The following is a 23,565-nucleotide window of genomic DNA, read 5'->3' on the forward strand; positions in this document are numbered from 1 at the left end:
AAGAATCAAGTGAAGGTTCTGGAGTGGCCATCTCAGTCTCCTGACCTCAATATCATTGAGCCACTCTGGGGAGATCTCAAACATGCAGTTCATGCAAGACAGCCCAGGAATTTACAGGAACTGGAGGCTATTTGCCAAGAGGAATGGGCAGCTTTACCATCTGAGAAGATAAAGAGCCTCATCCACAAATACCACAAAAGACTTCAAGCTGTCATTGATGTTAAAGGGGGCAATGCACGGTATTAAGAACTGTTGTGATTATGATTTAAAAAGAGTAAACACAGTTGATTGATAATAAATGGCTTCAGCCAAATACTAACCATGAGTGAAAGAAAAGTCTTTGTGTTATTCATATTCTCTGAAAAATGGCCAAGAAATCATACATTCTGCCAGGGTATGTAAACTTATGAGCACAACTGTATATAACAAACAAAGTTAGATTCACCAGTGGGAAAAATTGAATTACAAAAGTAGTTTGTTTTGTAGTAGGAAACATATAAGAAGAGGAAGCTAGTTTACCAGTAGGAAATCTAACTATAGAAGATGCTATGACAAAAACATACACAAATTCACCATTCTGTTCAAGACTCGCCCCTCCTGTACATGAACAAGATGGGCGCCGGCCACAGCAGTCTGCCTCCACTCCCCATCTGAAATATGAAAATAATGTATCAGTCACACTCCACTCTTAAGGCCCATTCACAGTAGGAACTGCATGCGAATTGCACAGCAACGCTGTGCAGTTCCTGTGTGATTCACAACCAGTTCTGTGCAGTGCGATTTTTGCATCACACCAAAAGTAGTGCATGCACTACTTTTTGAAACGCACAGCCACCACATTGCATGGTACTTTTGTATCATACAATCCAGTGTAGGTGGGTATGGGCAAATGCACTGTGTTTGCGACCTGCATTTGGTGTTGTCGTTAACATCACACTGATCCCCGTAGCAGATCGCGAGGGCAGTGCAATTGGAATGCGATGCGGGAAGCCGCACAGGAACGCGTATTTCCTGCACTGCATTCTAGTGTGAACGCGCCCTTGGCTCCTCTTGCTGCATTTATCAGTTGTCAACAAAGTGACTGCATGTAACAATGTCCCCCACACAGGAACCAACCTTCCTTGATGTACTGCACCACTACTGGCTTGCTCATAAGGATAGGAGAAGTCTGTACATACTATAAACATAGGTGTGAGCAACTCTTAAACACACACATGCATTTCTGTGTATGTGTATACATACAGTATACACACACACTCTTATAAATGTAAACAAACATTTTAAAATGTACTAAACAGTGGATGTGTCAGTAGGACAGTGGATGGTGTCAATCACTGGAGTAATGGATGTGTCAGTAGGGCAGAGGACTGTGTCAGAAGTTTTTTTATTCTTATTATTTTAATGTTTTTTTACATATTTATTTATTTTTTTTTACAATATTTTTTTTGTTGCAATTTTTAAGAGCCCCATCAAGGGGCTTTGGTAGAATGTCAGAGGTCTAAACAGACCCCTGATATCTCGCTTTTGAGACAGGGAAAGGGACTGAGGACAGAGATTTTCTAGTCCCTTTCTCTGCAGTGTCAGCTGCACTAGATAGTAAAAGAATGGGAAGAGCGATGCGGAGTGGCTTCCCGGTCATTCACAAACTGAAGCATTGTAAGCACAGTTTACTATGCTTCAGTTATGAATGAACACAGGGAGTGATTGGTACTGATCACTCAATTTACTGGCCCCTTTTCCTGCTCTATTCTGAAGCATCCCCCTGCGTGCCCATAGCCGAAGCTGGTGGAAGAGGAGAGGAGGGAAGCCAAATGGGGATGGGGGATGATTGGGGTGTGCTCGCCAATGCCTCTAAGCTTTGAGTGTATCAAGGTACAAAAAAGTTTTGGCTGGAATCTGGAACTTGGCTATATGTTCTCAGATTGCTCAGGGGAAGGAACCACCAGCTCCCCTAATTAAAGGGCGCAAACAAAATTGCACAGAGACCCATTATCCACCAAATATATTGTTTTGGCAATCCCATAGCTTCTAAATTAAGGTAGCTTCATCCACCATAGTCAGTAGGGCCCAAGTGATGATACCACTAACCATTGTTTATAGTCATGTTTATTTAACACTTACAAACATGTCTCCATTTTATTTTATATTATTAATATTATGATGTGCATAGCTCATGCCAGTTTTTAAGTTATGACCCTTTTCAACACACAAAAAAAAAAAAATCTTTGAGTAATCGGGAAACGTCTCTTGTATCAGTTGAACATAAAGTTTATTCTTCACATCCGTAACAGGCAAGAAATATGTACAAAAAGAACAATGTGCGTGTGTTTATATGACCATTTAATGAAAACATTGCTGGCACACAAAGACAAACAGGGGTTTCCTGTAATAACTTAAGCATTAATCACATGACTGGGGACAGAAAGTCTTAGGCACATCCAGGAAAGTTCTAAATAGGGAAGGGAGCAACAAACGCATTTCAAACTGCATCCTGGTCAGTGGAAGTACTGAAAAAAAAACCTGACTTGATGCTTCATACGTAAATGGCTTAGTACAAATTTTAATAGTTCTCTTGAAGGCTTATGGAAAATATTCAATTTACCAGGGGCTACATGCATTTCTGTATGTGTGACTTATGCTCATTTAAAGAAACTAACCTTTGAAATATATCAATTGTTTAATATTCAAGGAATTGAAGAGCATTCTTATAGCACGAGCCTTAAGGTCCTAGCTTGGGGGTCTTCAATGTCCCATTTAAGCTTAAGGGTTTGGCTACTCTTATAACATTTGAATATTCCTGCAAGGCTACCATATTTGTCACATGTATATCTATCCTCTATGAGCTCCTCATGTGCCCTTTACGCAAACTTTTCCAAATTACCCAATGGGAACATGACCTGGGCTCCACCTTTGACATGGAGGATTGGCAGACAATTGCGCATAATCTGAGTCTAGGTATAAAATACTATTGCGGTTCTGGTCGTATATGGTTCCGGTCAGAGTGGCCAAAATGTATCCACAAGCCTCTCTTCTGTGTTTTAGGCATTGTGGCCAATTAGGCACTATGTTTCATTTATGGTGGCAATGCCCAAACATTGGATCCAAACCTTCACCCTAATACGCACAGGTAACACATGTTAAAATCTCTAGGACCCCTGAAATAGCCCTGTTCCAGAAATGTAACATAGAAACATCCAAACATAAATGAAAATTGATAACATACATGATTCTGGCAGCCAGAATTGCCATAGCTAAATGTTGGAATCAATCGACAATATCGTTTGAATTGGATAATATTTAACAAAAAGTTGTCATCTGTTCTCACCAATACTCAACTCAAAATTCAATAAAATGTGGCAGCCATGGATTCGCTATTTTGATAAGGTAAAGTGTGCTCCGGAGATTCCCTCAATGACTCTCTACTTCTCTTTTCCTTTTTTCCTCCTGGTGACAATCTCTTCCCCTATTATCTGTACGTACAATTTTTTTTTCGTGGTCACTTGGTACATATACACTGTTGAATGTGGAAACTCTTTTGTATATTTGATTCACTACTACTTGATCCTATATGCAATTTTACCACTTGACAGCCTATCGATCCTCGGGTGTGCACCCCTAGAGGAATTACTCTCAAGACTTTTTTTTTTTCATATGGCTGTTATGTGCCTTAAAGTGTTACTAAACTCAGGACACTGCATTCACTATATCTGGTCTCCCACAGTACATAGAACTTGGAAATGCTTTTTTTTTATAGTAAATATTACCTGCTAAATACCTTTTCTCATCAGCAATATATAGCGGTCTTGTGACTTCTATCAGTGTTCGGTTAAAGCTTGTAGGAGGAGTTTTCATTCTCTTCTGACTGTCCTATGAAGCTGCATGACTCCCAACCCTCTGTCTGGACAGTGCTAATTGGCCCTGTGCTGATCACATCCACCGTCCAAAAAAAAAAAAAACTATCTAGCAATACACACCAAACTGAGCATGTGGAGAGTGCCCTCACAGCTCTGTACTATCAGGAGGTGGATTGGGGACTGTGGAAGAAGGGGAGGGTCAAAGAAGGCAGGATCAGTCTTTTTACACAATTGGCAGGGTTAAACCCTTATGCCGTGTACACGTGTGCATCAAAGGTCCGACTGTCTTTCCGACAGACTTTCAACGGAGTTACGACAGACTTTCTAACGAACGGACTTGCCTACACACGATCACACCAAAGTCCGACGGATTCGAACATGATGACGTACGACCGGACTAAAATAAGGAAGTTGATAGCCGGTAGCGAATAACTGCCCTTGCATCGGTTTTCGTCCGTCGGACCAGCATACAGACGAATGGATTTTTCGACCTGACTCGAATCCGTCGGAAAGATTTGAAACATGTTTTAAATCTAAAGTCCATCTGATTTTCGACCGAAAAATGTCCGATGAAGGTCCGATTAAGCCCACACACGGTCGGATTGTTCGACAGATTCGTTCCGTAGGACCAGTCCGGTCGAAAAGTCTGCCATGTGTACACGGCATTAGGTTCCACATTAAGTAGAACAAGCATGCTTTACTGCATATACAGGCTGCTTTTGTTGTGAGTTTAATAAAACAATAACTGTGTTCAAATTCCAAGTGCCTACGCTGGTATTCTGTTGTTTTTCCCTTGCTCGAGAGCCTGTTTGTTAGTTGAAAACTTTAATAAAAAGATTAAAACATAAAATATTTCAATAACAATTCATTAAACATTAAAATCATTCTTATAGAACTACAGTAATAATATATACAATGTAATATACAAGCATACAATCTAATTTTATATTGGGCTGTTAAAGTATAGTTAGGATTTAAAATTCAATATACCTTTATATACTCAAAAACACATGACCTCCATTATAATATGAACATATGATTGGCTTTTTTTTTTTTTATTTGATATACTGATGTTATGTATAATAAAAAGCATAAGAATCCGCCTTCTTCATTAAAACATCACTTTGTACTTGAGAATCAATATTATTAAGGTTGATGCAATTAAGACTCTCTTCTCCTTTATCTTTCTTCCTTATTTCCTGTAGTTAAAAAAAAAGAAAAAGACTTAAATTCAAGTGGTTAAAGTGGAAATGCAGGCAAAAGTATCAGGATTGCATGTATATGCTATATACCCTACATTACTCTTATAGCTGCAAGCTGTGATAGGACAATAAAAGTACAGCACAAACAGCCTAAGAGGACATTCATATAGTCATGGACGGGACATATGTTACGCGCAGGCTGTGAGACTACATTAGAAACAACTGCTTTCAGCTGCTGGAATAAATACAGGGCCTGTAAGCATAGGCCAGAGCTGCTAGAGCCAGCAAAGAAATAAACTACACCAAATTGAGTGCCTGTGTGAGGCCCCTTTCACACTTGTACGACTTGTCCCACGATTTGGGACTGCAAAGTAGCATGACAAGTCGTTCCCCATGATTTCCAATGACAACCATTAATATTAGTACGACTTCAAGTCGTGCCTACTTCAAAGTAGTCCCTGCACTACTTTGGTCCAACTTTGATGCATGTTACACAGGTATTCCCTGAAATCGTGGTAAAACCGCGTGACTTTGAAGTCGCGGTAGTGTGAAAGGGGCCTGAGCCTCAAAAGAAAAAAACATTTCATAACTGTTGGCCAGAAGACTGGAAACGGCCTTGCTTTACCTGTCCCCCAGGAAGACTTCCTCTTACCATTTATGAAGAGCAAACAAAGGCAAGACACCAACTGTTATTTTCATGCAGACCTACCTGTGTACCTGTCCAGAAAATTGCACTGAAGTGGTCATGCTGAGACTCCTTCCTTTTTTGCTTGCCATTTGATACTACACCCCCCCCCCGCCCTACTTCTGCCTGCCTCTTTCACTCCTTTCCCCCCGTTTTCTTAGGTAGTGTTAGAGCTTGCACACTACCTAACACACACCCACCCATATTCCTTCGGACCCTTTATGATAGGCTGCCTCAAAATGAATTAGTAGAAGGCAGGAAAAGCAGGGGAAAATCAGTACTATCACTTATTTTAGTAAATCCCCTCCTATGTGTCATGAAAGACTGCAATAAATTCTAAATACATTTAGGATGTCTGTCCTGCTAGAAAAGATAAGGCTGGGGTGGGGGGTGACTACCGCTAGCGGCTTAAGCAGCCGCTAGCTATAATCGCAAGAGAATCCAGCAGGCTGGTTGTACCCAAGTTCATAAATCGATGCTACATTCAGCCATGGCCATTAATGGTTAAAATTTTTCCAGGTTCCTACTGAACAAAGTTAATTATGACAAACACAGCTCTCCAGCCCTCATAAACAATGAGAGATAAGTGGATTTTTAAAATATTTTTTTAAATGATATTATGTGAATGAGAACATGTAAAAAAATATAAAGTAGGTGTTATCCTAATTTGGCTGCAAAAGTGGCAATACACTTTAAGCATACTGCATACATTGGGACAAGTGTATTCTGTATCTCCTTTGGATTGAGTATATTGTGTTTTGACGCTTTAAGGGGTTGTTCGCACATGCAGCTTGGAGTAGTGGGCATTTAAACAAGGTGGTTAACCACCCGCCTAAATGCTAAACCTACAGCTGCACACGGATGTACATATGCCACAGTCATGATGCTGTATTTCATGGCCACCGCAAAACCTAGACAGCATGCAGCTTTCAGCAGGTGATGCTGCTGCTGAACGCAACTAATACAGTCCTATTAGGGACACCCTGCAGCCGTTCCACAATTGTATGCAACGCATGCTAGTACAGCACAGTAGCGAAGCATTTAAAAGGGTTAAATTGGGGATTGAGGAAGCAACTTATCGCCTCTTTACAGTCTTTGAAACACCTCTGAAAAGCAATCCATGCTCAGATGTGGTCTCTGCCTCACATGTGAACAAGCCCTAAGTAGTTTTTCTCTAAATCACTGTATTGCACTTACATGATTATGGGCTTATTCAGATGAGCACTGAGACCTGTCCTATGTGCTGAGCTGCTATCTGCTGTGTGTGACTCCACCTCAGAACTGCGTGCAGGCAGCTCATAGAAGTGGATGCAGCAGCTGCACGGAGATAGTTGCATGTCAAAATTTGACATGCATGCATGAGCGGGTGTATGAATCTGAACACACAGTGTCATGGATCTGAATGCACACTATTACTCCACTGTTTGGAAAACACTGGTAAATAAATTCTGTTTATATATATATATATATATATATATATAATCTACATATATACACACACGGTATACAGTGCCTTGAAAAACTATTCATACCCCTTGCAATTTTCCACATTTTGTCATTTTACAGCCAAAAACGTAAATGTATTTTATTGGGTTATTATGTGATAGACCAACACAAAGTGGCAAATAATTGTGAAGTGAAAGGAAAATGATAAATGGTTTTCAAAATTTTTTACAAAAAAATATGTGAAAAGTGTGGCGTGCATTTGTACTCAGCCCCCTTTTACTCTGATACCCCTAACTAAAATCTAGTGGAACCAATTGCCTTCAGAAGTCACATCATTAGTAAATAGAGTCCACCTGTGTGTAATTTCATCTCAGTATAAATACAGCTATTCTGTGAAGCCCTCAGAGGTTTGTTAGAGAACCTTGGTGAACAAGCAGGCGGGCACTGATAGGCGGCACTAGGGGGCACGGATAGGCGGTATATATGGGCCCTGATGGGCATTGATGGACAGCAGTGATGGGCATTGATGGGCAGCACTGATTGCCAGCACTGACTGGCATGGCTAATGGGCACTGATTGGTGGCACTTGTGGGCAGTGGTGGGCACTGTATGCTGGCATTGGTGGGCACTGTATCGCGACACTATATTTCTTTATTGTAATCAGGGCACTGATGATCAGTGCCCTGATTACATTCCTACATGACCCCCTGTGAGGAGATGCCACTGATTGGCTCTCCTCTCCTCACACACTGTTAGTGTGAGGCGAGGAGAGCCGATTACCGGCACTTCCTTGTTTACATGTGATTGGCTGTGATTGGACACAGCCGATCACATAGTTAAAAAGCCCTTTACACAGATCGGGGTCGCACCGTGTGAGAGCGGCCATTCAGGGACGCCATCATATGACGTCATCCCAGAACAAGAGCTGCACCGCCCCACCGTCATTTGAAGCAGTTAAAGCTGGGATAGGTTATAAAAAAATATCCCAAGCTTTGAACATCTCACAGAACACTGTTCAATCCATCATCCGAAAATGGAACGAGTATGGCCCAACTGCAAACCTACCAAGACATGGCTGTCCACCTAAACTGACAGGGCAGGCAAGGAGAGCATTAATCAGAGAAGTAGCCAAGAGGCCCATAGTAACTCTGGAGGAGCTGCAGAGATTCGCAGCTCAGGTGGGAGAATCTGATCACACGGGACAACTATTAGTCGTGCACTCCACAAATCTGGCCTTTATGGAAGAGTCTTAAGAAGAAAGCCATTGTTGAAAGAAAACCATAAGAAGTCCTGTTTGCAGTTTCGAGAAGCCATGTGGGTGACACAGCAAACATATGGAACAAGGTGTTCTAATCAGATAAGACCAAAATTTTACTTTTTGGCCTAAAAGCAAAACGCTATGTGTGGCAAAAAACTAACACTAAACATCACCCTGAACACACCATTCCCACTGTTAAACATGGTGGTGGCAGCATCATGTTGTGGGGATGCTTTTCTAGAGCAGGGACAGAAAAGCTGGCCAGAGTTGATGGGAAGATGTATGGAACCAAATACAGGGCAATCTTAGAAGAAAACCTGTTAGAGTCTGCTGAAGACTTGAGACTGGGGCGGAGGTTCGCCTTCCAGCAGGACAATGACCCCAAACATACAGCCAGAACTACAATGGAATGGTTTAGATCAAAGCATATGCATGTGTTAGAATGGCCCAGTCAAAGTCCAGACCTAAATCCAATTGAGAATCTGTGGCAAGACTTGAAAATTGCTGTTCACAGACGATCTCCATCCAATCTGACAGAGCTTGAGCTTGAGACTAGGGATGAGCTTCGTGTTCGAGTCGAACCCATGTTCGACTCGAACATCGTCTGTTCGACCGTTCGCCGAATTGTGAATGATATGGGCCGTTCACGCCAAATTCGTGTGGCGCGTCACGGCCCATAATTCACTGCGGCATCGCAGTGCATTGCTGGCTAATGATTGGCCAAGCATGCACTATGACCCACATGCTTGGCCAATCACAGCGCCATCTGAACAGAGAGCCGTAATTGGCCAAAGCCAAGGAGGCTTTGGCCAATTATGGCTCAGGGGATTTAGTACACGCCCCACACTATATAAGGCCGCCTGCACGGCGGCCCTGTGTAGTGTGTGTTCCGGCGTTGAAAGAGATAGACAGAGAGACAGTGTCATTTGATTTAAGTTAGATAGATTAGGCAGGACAGTCAGTGAGTTAGCTGCACTTACAGTGTATTGTGTATATATATATATGCATCCCAGGTGTTGTGTGTATATATATATATATATATATATATATATATATATATATATATACACACACACTGTATTCAGTTTAGCTAGATCGGTTCCTGTTATCTTCCTACTGACAGGCAGGCTTGTCTTGTTACAGTATTTACAGCTACCTGAAGAAAATTGCTGGTGTTCTTTTGATCCTATTAGTACCACAATCAGGCAGCTAGACTATTTACAGTTAGTGTATTGCGTCCTCCTCACAGTGTTCAGTTAAAGCTACAAGTTAGTTTAGTGTGACCTCTGCACAGTGTTCAGCTAAAACTACAAGTTAGTGTAGTGCGTCCTCCTCACAGTGTTCAGCTAAAGCTACAAGTTAGTGTAGTGCATCCTCCTCACAGTGTTCAGCTAAAACTACAAGTTAGTGTAGTGCGACCTCTGCACAGTGTTCAGCTAAAGCTACAAGTTAGTGTAGAGCGTCCTCTGAACAATGTTCAGCTAAAACTACAAGTTAGTGTAGTGCGACCTCTGCACAGTGTTCAGCTAAAGCTACAAGCTAGTGTAGTGCGTCCCCCTCACAGTGTTCAGCTAAAACTACAAGTTAGTGTAGTGCGACCTCTGCACAGTGTTCAGCTAAAGCTACAAGTTAGTGTAGTGCGTCCTCTGAACAGTGTTCAGCTAAAACTACAAGTTAGTGTAGTCCGTCCTCTGAACAGTGTTCAGCTAAAACTACAAGTTAGTGTAGTGTGACCTCTGCACAGTGTTCAGCTAAAGCTACAAGTTAGTGTAGTGCGTCCTCTTCACAGTGTTCAGCTAAAACTACAAGTTAGTGTAGTGTGACCTCTGCACAGTGTTCAGCTAAAGCTACAAGTTAGGGTAGTGCGTCCTCTTCACAGTGTTCAGCTAAAACTACAAGTTAGTGTAGTGCGACCTCTGCACAGTGTTCAGCTAAAGCTACAAGTTAGTGTAGTGCATCCTCCTCACAGTGTTCAGCTAAAACTACAAGTTAGTGTAGTGTGAGCTCTGCACAGTGTTCAGCTAAAGCTACCTGTAGAAGGTTGGTGGTGTTTTCCTGATCCTATCACTACCGCAGGCAGCTAAATAAGCTACAAGTTAGTTTTTTGCGAGCTCTGCACAGTGTTCAGTTAAAGCTACAAGTTAGTTTAGTGTGACCTCTGCACAGTGTTCAGCTAAAACTACAAGTTAGTGTAGTGCGTCCTCCTCACAGTGTTCAGTTAAAGCTACAAGTTAGTGTAGAGCGTCCTCTGAACAATGTTCAGCTAAAACTACAAGTTAGTGTAGTGCGACCTCTGCACAGTGTTCAGCTAAAGCTACAAGTTAGTGTAGTGCGTCCCCCTCACAGTGTTCAGCTAAAACTACAAGTTAGTGTAGTGCGACCTCTGCACAGTGTTCAGCTAAAGCTACAAGTTAGTGTAGTGCGTCCTCTGAACAGTGTTCAGCTAAAACTACAAGTTAGTGTAGTCCGTCCTCTGAACAGTGTTCAGCTAAAACTACAAGTTAGTGTAGTGTGACCTCTGCACAGTGTTCAGCTAAAGCTACAAGTTAGTGTAGTGCGTCCTCTTCACAGTGTTCAGCTAAAACTACAAGTTAGTGTAGTGTGACCTCTGCACAGTGTTCAGCTAAAGCTACAAGTTAGGGTAGTGCGTCCTCTTCACAGTGTTCAGCTAAAACTACAAGTTAGTGTAGTGCGACCTCTGCACAGTGTTCAGCTAAAGCTACAAGTTAGTGTAGTGCATCCTCCTCACAGTGTTCAGCTAAAACTACAAGTTAGTGTAGTGTGAGCTCTGCACAGTGTTCAGCTAAAGCTACCTGTAGAAGGTTGGTGGTGTTTTCCTGATCCTATCACTACCGCAGGCAGCTAAATAAGCTACAAGTTAGTTTTTTGTGAGCTCTGCACAGTGTTCAGTTAAAGCTACAAGTTAGTTTAGTGTGACCTCTGCACAGTGTTCAGCTAAAACTACAAGTTAGTGTAGTGCGTCCTCCTCACAGTGTTCAGCTAAAGCTACAAGTTAGTGTAGTGCATCCTCCTCACAGTGTTCAGCTAAAACTACAAGTTAGTGTAGTGCGACCTCTGCACAGTGTTCAGCTAAAGCTACAAGTTAGTGTAGAGCGTCCTCTGAACAATGTTCAGCTAAAACTACAAGTTAGTGTAGTGCGACCTCTGCACAGTGTTCAGCTAAAGCTACAAGTTAGTGTAGTGCGTCCCCCTCACAGTGTTCAGCTAAAACTACAAGTTAGTTTAGTGTGACCTCTGCACAGTGTTCAGCTAAAGCTACAAGTTAGTGTAGTGCGTCCTCTGAACAGTGTTCAGCTAAAACTACAAGTTAGTGTAGTCCGTCCTCTGAACAGTGTTCAGCTAAAACTACAAGTTAGTGTAGTGTGACCTCTGCACAGTGTTCAGCTAAAGCTACAAGTTAGTGTAGTGCGTCCTCTTCACAGTGTTCAGCTAAAACTACAAGTTAGTGTAGTGCGACCTCTGCACAGTGTTCAGCTAAAGCTACAAGTTAGTGTAGTGCATCCTCCTCACAGTGTTCAGCTAAAACTACAAGTTAGTGTAGTGTGAGCTCTGCACAGTGTTCAGCTAAAGCTACCTGTAGAAGGTTGGTGGTGTTTTCCTGATCCTATCACTACCGCAGGCAGCTAAATAAGCTACAAGTTAGTTTTTTGCGAGCTCTGCACAGTGTTCAGTTAAAGCTACAAATTAGTTTAGTGTGACCTCTGCACAGTGTTCAGCTAAAACTACAAGTTAGTGTAGTGCGTCCTCCTCACAGTGTTCAGCTAAAGCTACAAGTTAGTGTAGTGCATCCTCCTCACAGTGTTCAGCTAAAACTACAAGTTAGTGTAGTGCGACCTCTGCTCAGTGTTCAGCTAAAGCTACAAGTTAGTGTAGAGCGTCCTCTGAACAATGTTCAGCTAAAACTACAAGTTAGTGTAGTGCGACCTCTGCACAGTGTTCAGCTAAAGCTACAAGTTAGTGTAGTGCGTCCCCCTCACAGTGTTCAGCTAAAACTACAAATTAGTGTAGTGCGACCTCTGCACAGTATTCAGCTAAAGCTACAAGTTAGTGTAGTGCGTCCTCTGAACAGTGTTCAGCTAAAACTACAAGTTAGTGTAGTCCGTCCTCTGAACAGTGTTCAGCTAAAACTACAAGTTAGTGTAGTGCGAGCTCTGCACAGTGTTCAGCTAAAGCTACCTGTAGAAGGTTGGTGGTGTTTTCCTGATCCTATCACTACTGCAGGCAGCTAAATGAGCTACAAGTTAGTTTTTTGCGAGCTCTGCACAGTGTTCACCTAAAGCTACCTGTAGAAGGTTGGTGGTGTTTTCCTGATCCTATCACTACCGCAGGCAGCTAAATAAGCTACAAGTTAGTTTTTTGCGAGCTCTGCACAGTGTTCAGCTAAAGCTACCTGTAGAAGGTTGGTGGTGTTTTCCTGATCCTATCACTACCGCAGGCAGCTAAATAAGCTACAAGTTAGTTTTTTGCGAGCTCTGCACAGTGTTCAGATAAAGCTACCTGTAGAAGGTTGTTGGTGTTTTCCTGATCCTATCACTACCGCAGGCAGCTAAATAAGCTACAAGTTAGTGTAGTGCGACCTCTGCACAGTGTTTAGCTAAAGCTACAAGTTGGTGTAGTGCGTCCTCTGAACAGTGTTCAGCTAAAGCTACAAGTTAGTGTAGTGCGAGCTCTGCACAGTGTTCAGCTAAAGTTACCTGTAGAAGGTTGGTGGTGTTTTCCTGATCCTATCACTACCGCAGGCAGCTAAATAAGCTACAAGTTTTTTGCGAGCTCTGCACAGTGTTCAGCTAAAGCTACCTGTAGAAGGTTGGTGGTGTTCTCATGCTACAGGCAGGCAGTTGATTTTGCTAGCTGCAGTATCAGTATATATATATATATATATATTCCAGCTTAGTGCAGCTACAGGCCATTAGTATGTCTGGAAGGCCAACAAGGAGAGGCAGACAGTCACAAGCCAATAAAAGAGGGCAAGCAGGCTCTGTGTCTAGAGGCAACAGTGCTGGTCGTGGAGACGGTGCATCCTCATCAGCACGTGGCCATGGGACACACTTGGCCTTTTTTTCGGCAGCTGGCCGTGTTGAGCTGCAACATGAGGAAGACTTGGTCGAGTGTATGACCAAGCCGTCCTCATCCTCCTCATCCTCTCTCACCCATGCTCAGGGTACTTTGTCTGGCAAAGCAGCTGCCAACTCTTCCCTCAGCTCAATGGCATCAGTGACTCCTTCCCTAGCCCCACCATGTCCTCCTGAGGAGTCCCTCGAACTGTTTGACCACAGTGTTGGGTACATGCACCAGGAGGATGCCCAGCATTTAGAAGGCCCTGATGATGATACTGAGCTAGATGAAGGCAGTAACGTGAGCACGGACAGAGGGGGTGCCCAAGAAGGATAGCAATCTGGCAGTCATGCTCCCCCTGCTGCAGCATACTGCCAGGTTTGGTCCAGTGATGAGGGAGGGGATGATGAGGTCACTGACTCAACGTGGGTGCCTGATTGGAGAGAGGAGGAGGAGGAGGAGGCACATCACCAACGAGGCAGGATGCCCTCCAGGGGCCAGCCTAAGGGCAGCACACTGACTGCATCACACCCCAAAGCTCCGCATGTGCAGGGCGCTGCTGTCTCTGTGCGTTATTCCAAAAGTTCTTTGGTGTGGGCCTTTTTTGAGACGAGTGCATCAGATCGCACCGCTGCTATTTGCAACATATGTCTCAAGCGTATCTCGCGTGGCCAAAACATCTCCCGCTTGGGCACCACATGCTTGACCAGACATATGTTGACCTGCCATGCAGTTCGATGACAAGCGTATGTAAAAGACCCACACCAAAGAACAAAGAGGACCTCTCCTTGCTCCTCATCAGCTGAGATCTCCAACCTCACTATACCTTCAGTCCTCTCTGAGACCTGCACTGAGAGGAATAAAGGTGTAGAATTAGGTATGTTACAGCCAAGTACTTGTGGGCAATCTGCTTTCGGTACACTGACGTCAGATTGTACCAGGCAAATTTCCCTGCCCCAGCTGCTGCACCGCCGAAAGAAGTTCGCTCCCAGCCATCCACATGCCCAGTGGTTGAATGCTAGTTTGGCAAAATTGCTAGCACTTCAACTGCTACCTTTTCAGTTGGTAGACTCTGCCCCCTTCCGTGAGTTTGTGGAATGTGCGGTTCCTTAGTGGCAGGTACCCAAACGCCACTTTCTCATGAAAGGCGATTCTGGCTCTCTACCGGCATGTGGAAGGCAATGTCCATGCCTCGCTGGACAGGGCGGTCAGCGGTAAGGTGCATATTACCGCTGACTCATGGTCCAGCAGGCATGGACAGGGACGTTACCTAAGTTTCACCGCGCATTGGGTGACTCTGCTGGCAGCTGGGAAGGATGCAGGACAAGGTGCAGTAGTGTTGGAGGTTGTTCCGCCACCACACCTCCAAAATGCCACTACTAATGATTGTGACACACCTCTCTCCTCCACCCCCTCCTCTTCTTCTTCCTCCATGGCCTCTTCCTGTGCTTTGTCCTCGGAACCAGCGGTGCTCCGTAGCTGTTCAAGGGGCTGCGCAAGTATGCAGGCCAAAAGATGCCATGCGGTGCTTGAGCTGGTGTGCTTGGGGGAAAGGAGCCACACTGGGGGCAGAGGTTCTGTCAGCTCTGCAGGGGCAGGTTCAGAGGTGGTTGACGCCACGCCAACTTAGGGCAGGAATGGTGGTTTGCGACAATGGCACCAACCTTCTCTCTGCCCTCCGACAGGGACAAATGACCCATGTGTCCTGTTTGGCTCATGTCCTTAACTTGGTGATGCAGCGGTTCTTGGGCAGGTACCCGGGTTTACAGGATGTCCTAAGGCAGGCCAGGAAAGTCTGTGTGCATTTCCGCCGGTCATATAATGCCAGTGCTTGGCTGGCAGACCTCCAAAAGGAGTTTAACCTGCCCAAGAACCGCCTAATCTGTGACATGCCCACCAGGTGGAACTCAACGTTGGCCATGCTGCAGCGGCTGCACACGCAGCAGAGGGCCATCAATGAGTACCTGTGCGACTATGGCACCAGGACAGGGTCAGGGGAGCTTGTTTTTTTTTCCTCACGCCAGTGGGCCATGATCAGGGATGCATGCACTATCCTGTCACCATTTGAGGAGGCCACGAGGATGGTGAGCAGTGACAGTGCATGCATCAGTGACACTGTCCCCCTTGTCCACCTGTTGGAGCACATGCTGGGTGGAATAATGGACAGGGCACTTGAGGAAGAGGAGGACTTCCTTAGCTCTCAAGGCCCCCTTTATCCAGACAGTGTTCCTGCGTGCCCGCCGATCACACAGGAAGAGGAGGAGGAGGAGGATTGTGTCAGTATGGAGGTGGAGCCTGGCACTCAGCATCAGTCTTTAAGGGATCAGTCCCAAGAAACACATGGACTTGTACGTGGCTGGGAGGAGGTGGCTGCCGACCATGTCGTCCTTAGTGACCCAGAGGACTCCGGACCGAATGCCTCAGCAAACCTACGCTGCATGGCCTCCCTGATCCTGCAAAGCCTGCGTAAGGATCCTTGTATTCGTGGTATCAAGGAGAAGGACCAATACTGGCTGGCAACCCTCCTTGATCCACGTTACAAGGATAAGGTTGCGGACCTTATCTTGCCGTCGCAGAGGGAGCAGAGGATGAAACATCTTCGGGAGGCCTTGCAGAAAGGTCTGTGCAACGCGTTCCCAGAGACTGGGAGGTTACAAACTCCTGTTTCTGGACGTGTTGCTGAGGCTTCGGTCAGTCAAAGAAGGAGCGGTGGAGAAGGTGGCCGTCTGACTGATTTTTTAGTCCGCAGCCCCAAGGTCTGATCGGTTCCAGCAACCATCGCCAGCGTCTGTTTTACATGGTGCAGGAATACCTAGGGGCAAGATCTGACTTGGACACCTTTCCCACCGAAAATCCTCTGGGTTACTGGGTCTTGAGGATGGATCACTGGCCAGAGCTTCCACAGTATGCAATTGAGCTACTGGCCTGTCCTGCATCCAGCATTCTTTCGGAACGCACATTCAGTGCTGCTGGAGGCTTTGTAACCGATCACAGGGTGCGTCTGTCCACCGACTTGGTCGATCGACTGACCTTCATAAAAATGAATCAGTCTTGGATCACCACCAGCTACCAAGCACCTGATGCTGATGTAACCGAATAATTTTTTTTGAAATCTCAGATCCCTTCAAAGACTGCCTATGCTGATGCTGAGTGACTATCCTGAGTAATTATCCTCTTCCTCCTCAATGATCAAGCTGATAGCTTGTAAGAACATTTTTGTTTCTGGGCGCCGCCACCAGTGCCTAAGGCCCAATTTTTCAGCCCCTGTTTAACAGGGGCGTGTAATTACAATTTTTGATGCAATACTTTGCAGCAGGACTCGTTCCTGCGTTCCAACTAGAGTATCTGTGAGTTGTTGCAGTGTTGTGGCACCAGTGCCTAAGGCCCAATTTTTCAGCCCCTGTTTAACAGGGGCGTGTAATTACAATTTTTGAGGCAATACTTTGCAGCAGGGCTCGTTCCTGCATTCCAACTAGAGTATCTGTGAGGGGTTGCAGTGTTGTAGCACCAGCACCAGTGCCTAAGGCCCAATTTTTCAGCCCCTGTTCAACAGGGGCATGTAATTACAATTCTTGATCTAATATTTCACAGCAGGGCCCATTTCTGCACCCACCAAGAGCAAGTGAGGACTTACAGTGTTGTGGAACCAGCACCACCACCACCACCAAAGGCCCAATTTTTCTGCCCCTGTTCAACAGGGGCATGTAATTACAATTCTTGATCTAATATTTCACAGCAGGGCCCTGTCAGGGCTTACAATGTTGTGGCCACAACAACACCTAAGGCCCAAATTTCTGCTGAGTATATAGGGCAGGCCCCTACTTTCAAACATCCAACTTACAAACGACTCCTACTTGCAAACGGAAGGAGACAACAGGAAGTGAGATAAAATCTACCCCTAGGAAGGGAAATTCTCTCCTGTAAGAGTTAATATGGGAAAAACATTTCTCCTTTCCACTGATGCTTTATCACCAATCCTTGTTTCACAAAAAAACCCCAAATTTTCAAAAAACATTTGTCATTGGGACAAAAAGTGAGGTGAAATCTTCTGAAAAGGAGCACAGACAGCAAAACAAATGTCACAGGGGTGATAACCCTTCCCTATGTTTTCCAAAAAGCTTAAAATAGATTTTTTGGCTGGAGCTAAACACGTTAAAAATGTACCAGTTCAAAATTACAAACAGATTCTACTTAACAACAAACCTACAGTACCTGTCTTGTTTGCACCGTCTGTATACTGCTGTTCAGAGTACAGAGCCTGTATACTGCTGTTTCCTTTTTTAATTTGGGTGCGGGGTTCCCCTTAATATCCATACAAGACCCAAAGGGCCTGGTAATGGACTGAGGGGTACCTATGCCGTTTGTCTCACTGATTTGCATCCATATTGCCAGGACCCGACATTACATTAAAGCCGCAAGCAGTTTTAAATTACTTGTTTTCCTTTAAAAATGTCATTTTGTGCAGGGACTGTTCTAAGCACGGGAAACACGCACCACTTTACAGGCATACTATAGACACCCCCCCCAGGTACGATGTTTAAAGGAATATTTCACTTTTTTTTTTTTTACTTTAAGCATCATTAAAATCACTGCTCCTGAAAAAACGGCCGTTTTTAAAAGTTTTTTTTGCATTGATACATGTCCCCTGGGGCAGGACCCGGGTCCCCAAACCCTTTTTAGGACAATACCATGCAAATTAGCCTTTAAAATGAGCACTTTTGATTTCGAACGTTCGAGTCCCATAGACGTCAATGGGGTTCTAACGTTTGTGCGAATTTTCGGTACGTTCGCAGGTTCTGGTGCGAACCGAACCGGGGGGGTGTTCAGCTCATCCCTAGTAGAGACCCAAAAAGACTTGCAGCTGTAAGTGCAGCGAAATGTGGTTCTACAAAGTATTGACTCAGGGGGGCTGAATACAAATGCACGCCACACTTTTCAGATCTTTATTTGTAAAGAAATTTGAAAACCATTTATCATTTTCCTTCCACTTCACAATTATGCGCCACTTTGTGTTGGTCTATCACATAAAACCCCAATAAAATACATTTACATTTTTGGTTGTAACATGACAAAATGTGGAAAATGTCAAGGGGTATGAATACTTTTCTGTATATACGCACTGTATATATGCACGCGCACACACACACACACACACACACACACACACAGTACTGTGCAAACGGTTTAGGCGGGTGTGAAGAAATGCTATAAGAATGCTGTCAAAAAAATATATTTTAATTGTTTATTTTTAGCAGTTTACAAAATGCAAAGTGAGCGAACAGAAGAAAAATCAATATTTGGTGTGACTACCCTTTGGCTTCAAACCAACATCAATTCTTACACTTGCACAAAGTGAGGGATTTTGTAGGATTAGAGTCAGGTGTATGATTGGTTTGTTCGCCGCCCCACCCCCACCCCTCAAAAAATGGAGCACCAACCACCAGTGGTAGAAGCAGTGGTAGGCCAAGGAAACTGCAGCAGAGGAAAGACACATAATGCTTACTTCCTTTCAACAACAGAAGATGTCAAGCAGTGCTATCAGCATAGAACTGGTGGAAACTAGTGGGACCCAGGTACACCCAAATACTGTATGTAAAATTCTGGCCAGAAGTGGTCTTTGTGGAAGAACTGCGGCCAAAAACCCATACCTCCGACATGGAAACAAGGGTAAGCGATTCAACTATGCATGAAAACAGGAACGGGGGTGCAGAAAAATGGCACAGGTGGCCTGGACTGATGAGTCAAAATGTGAAATATTTGGCTGTAGCAGGAGGCAGTTTGTTTGATGAAGGGCTTGAGAGCGGTACAATAATGAGTGTCTGCAGGCAACAGTGAAGCATGGTGGAGGTTCCTTGCAAGTGTGGGGCTGCATTTCTGTAAATGGTGTTGGAGATTTGGTGAGGATCATTGGTGTCCTTAGTGTTGAGAAATCAATACTTATCCATCATGCCATACCATCAGGGATGTGCGTGATTGTCCCCAAAGTTATTCTCCAGCAGGACAATGACTCCAAACATACAGCCAATGTACTTAACTATCTTCAGCATAAAGAAGAGCAAGCAGTCCTATAAGTGATGGTGTGACCCCATAGATCCGTGATCTCAACATCATAGAGTCTGTCTGGGATTACATGATGAGATAGAAGGATTTGAGGCAACCTATGTGTGCAGAAGATCTGTGGTTAGTTCTCCAAGATATTTGGAGCAACCTACCTGTCGAGTTCCTTCAAAAACTGTGTGCAAGATCTACAAAACCTATATGAATACACATGATCCATTAGTTGCGGGCGAAATCTCCTACAAACGCCTAGAACTAGACTCACTCCTCACATATAAAGCAGAAAAGGCACTTAGATATAAATTAAAGAATGCTTCTAGTCAATTAGTCACAAACCCAAAAGATGTCTTATCAATTTTCCAAAAATTTTACTCAGACCTCCTCTCAAGCCCCACATCTTCCACCCCAGCCTCAGACTTTTCCTGGCTAGAAAATATTCCAATACCATTCCAATCTCCTCCTCAAATTGAAAAATGAAACGCTCCATGTACTGAAGATGAAATTCTACAAATGATTAAATCCCCTAAAAAAGTACATACCCAGGCCCAGATGGATTCACCTCATTTTATTACAAACAATTTGCCCCTCTTTTGACACCTAAATTAACAGCATTATTTAATAATGTTCTTAATAGAGGAGAATTCCCAGAAGCAGTGTTGCTAGCCAATATGTCCCTTATATCTAAACCAGATAAAGATCATACCCTACCCCAAAACTATAGGCCAATCTTGGTAATAAATAATGACCTAAATGTTTTCTAGCAGATAAGTAGCCAACAGACTATCGTCAGTGATTCCTGCACTGATCTCCCCCTTTCAATCTGGTTTTATTCCAGGATGCCACATTACGGACAATATTTGACTAGCAACAGACATAATCTAATAAGCAAACATAAATCCTCAAGAATTACTTCTTTTGAGCCTTGATATAAATAAGGCTTTTGACAGTGTCTCTTGGAAATACCTAGACATCATTTTACAAAAATATGGGCTACAGGGTGAATTTCTTCATGCTTTCCACACACTATACAATAATCCTCAAATGAGAATTTGCCTACCTAGATGCAACTCAGTTTTTTTTTAAATAGGTAGAGGGGCTAGGCAAGGATGCTCTCTTTCCCTTCTCCTCTTCGCTCTTGTTATAGAACCCCTAGCCTCAGCTATTCTATTACACCCAGATATTAACCACTTAAGGACCAGAAGGATTTGCCCCCTTAATGACCAGAGCATTTTTTACAATTTGGAACTGCGCTGCTTTAACTGGTAATTGCGCGGTCATGCAATGCTGTACCCAAACAAAATTTGCGTCCTTTTTTTACCACAAATAGAGCTTTCTTTTGGTGGTATTTGATCACCTCTGCGGTTTTAATTTTTTGCGATATAAATTAAAAAAATGAAAATTTAAAAAAGAAGATATTTTCTACCTTGTTTTAAAAAAAAATCCAATAAACTCAATTTTTGTTATAGATTTAGGCCAAAATGTATTCAGTCACGTCTTGGGTAAAAAAAAAAATTCAATAAGCGTATATTTACTGGTTTGCGCAAAAATTATAGCGTCTACAAACTATGGTACATTTTCTGGAATTTATGCAGCTTTTAGTTTATGACGGCCTATCTCATTTCTTGAGGTGCTAAAATGGCAGGGTAGTACAAAATCCCCCCCAAATGACCCCATTTTGGAAAGTAGACACCCCAAGGAAATTGCTGAGAGGCATGTTGAGCCTATTGAATATTTTATTTTTTTGTCACAAGTGATTGAAAAATTACAAAAAAAACCCCCACAAAGTTGTCACTAAATGATATATTGCTCACACATGCCATGGATATACCGTATTTATTTAAGAGAGAAGTTTCAGGGAAAAAACGTAAACATTTTAAATAAAGAATTTTGAAGCAAAATAAGGGTCAATGCCCATCAATGCAGCCTTAGTGTCCATCTGCAGCTTCACCATACCCCATCAATGCAGCCTGATCAGTGCCCATCTGCAGCCTCAACATTGCCCATTAATGAAGCCTGATCAGTGCCCATCTGCAGCCTCAACATTGCCCATCACTGCAGCCTAATCAGTGCCCATCTGCAGCCTTACCATTGCCAATCATTGCCGCCTTATCAGTGTCCAACTGCAGCCTCGCCATTGCTCATCATTGCAGCCTGATCAGTGCCCATCTGCAGCCTCATCATTGCTCATCATTACAGCCTGATCAGTGCCCATCTGCAGCCTTGCTCATCATTGCAGCCTAATCAGTGCCCATCTGCAGCCTTGCTCCTCACTACAGCCTGATTAGTGCCCATTTGCAGCCTTGTGTCAGGGCTGGGCTCAGCCCTGCCTTCTCAAAGCTGGCCGCTCAGCTGTCGGCTAATTGCCAGCTCCTATCTCTCCACAGTGATTTACCTGTTGATGATATCCTGCTCATCAGTCCTGCCTACTTAAGCCGTCCAGTCCAGATGATCTCTGCCTTGGTCACATCTCTAGAAACGCTCTCCTGTGTTCCTGTTAAAGACTTGCTTGGCTGACATTCCTTCTGGCTCCAGATCCTGCTTGCTGTTCTACTATGCTTGTCTCTGGCTCCCTGATGTTTTGGCTTGTTTGACTTGTTCTGAACTCTGGCTATGTTTTGACTACGTTTACTCTGTTTACCTTTTTTTTTTATTATTATTAAACAAGTGTGATTTAACTGTACTTCTGCCTCTGTCTGATTCATGGTTGCTGACAATAGGCGAAGGCCATGAATTCAGAAGATGCAGTCAATCCACTTGTTGGTAATATTTTTTCCAGATTGGATGAGCAGGATCACTGCATGGATCAGTTTGCCATGGCGTTACAAGCGATCCTTATTTGCATGGCTCATCTGGAATCTCTCACTGTGGCTGCTCCAGTACAACCTGTGTTGCAGGCCATCCCTGCTGCTGTCTCTGTGCAGGCACCCGGCTCAAATATTACCTCTATAAGAGGTATGTCTGGTTCCGCTCCGCTTCTCCAGCGATTTGGGGGTGATCAAGTCCAATGCAGAGGGTTTCTCAACCAGGTTGAGATATACTTTGAGATGCTGCCCCTGGCGTTTCCCACAGACAGAAGCAAAGTAGATTTTGTGATAGCTTTGCTTTCTGAGAGAGCCTTGGCCTGGGCAAACCCTCTATGGGAGACGCAAAAACCTGTTGTCTTGAGTTACCCTGAGCTTGTGGCTTCTTTTAAAAGGGTATTTGACGTTCCTGCACTCTCCGCTTCTGCTGCCAAGTGCCTCATGTCCATCAAACAGAGTACGAGAACTGTTGCCGATTATGCCATTGAATTCTGTACTCTGGCAGCAGAGGTTGCTTGGAACAATGAGGCCCTCAAGGCTGCTTTTTCTCATGGTCTCTCGGATACCATCAAGGATGAGATAGCAGCCCGAGAGGTACCCACTGAGCTAGAGAAGTTGATCACATTTACCATCCTCATTGACTCCAGACTCAGAGAAAGACTCCCTCTTAAGGAGCGCTTGCGGAAGCCTACTGTACATTTGTGACTGCAAGCCGAACCGAGTACACAGGAGATACGGCTCTGTCTATTTCGGCGACGCTTGTCCCCTCCTTCCCCTCCGTGACAGCCTATATCAGCGTACAACACGCACACATGATTTCCCCTTATTTTAAGGGGGAAGAAGTGTGTGTTATACGCCGATAAATACGGTATGTAGAATTACACCTCAAAATACATTCCGCTGCTTCTCCTGTGTACGGGGATACCACATCACCGCATTCAGGCTTTCTAAGGGCGTAAAATGGTGATTTCACTTCCTCTCTACCTATCACAGTTTCAGATGCCCTGAAATGTCAAGATAGCACAACCCCCCCCCCCCAAATGACCCCATTTTGGAAAGTAGACACTTCAAGCTATTTTCTGACAAGCACATTGAGTCCATAGAATGTTTTATATTTTGCCACAAGTTTTGGGAAAATCCTATTTTTTTTTAACACAAAGCTGTCACTAAAAGATATATTGTTTAA

The 23,565-nt window shown here is 44.0% G+C and overlaps 1 protein-coding gene across 1 annotated transcript in view; it reads right to left on the reverse strand.

Annotated features, from left to right (window-relative positions):
- Positions 1-2,247: 2,247 nt before the first annotated feature.
- PLVAP (plasmalemma vesicle associated protein) overlaps positions 2,248-23,565 on the reverse strand; it is a 72,282-nt gene continuing 50,964 nt past the window's right edge. The window contains exon 5 of the mRNA XM_073592254.1: positions 2,248-5,053. The gene's annotated coding sequence lies outside the window, so the exon portion shown is untranslated. The remainder of the gene's footprint in view (positions 5,054-23,565) is intronic.

Source organism: Aquarana catesbeiana, linkage group LG01 (assembly GCF_042186555.1).
Source record: "Aquarana catesbeiana isolate 2022-GZ linkage group LG01, ASM4218655v1, whole genome shotgun sequence".
In the NCBI taxonomy this organism is placed as follows: Eukaryota; Metazoa; Chordata; class Amphibia; order Anura; family Ranidae; genus Aquarana; species Aquarana catesbeiana.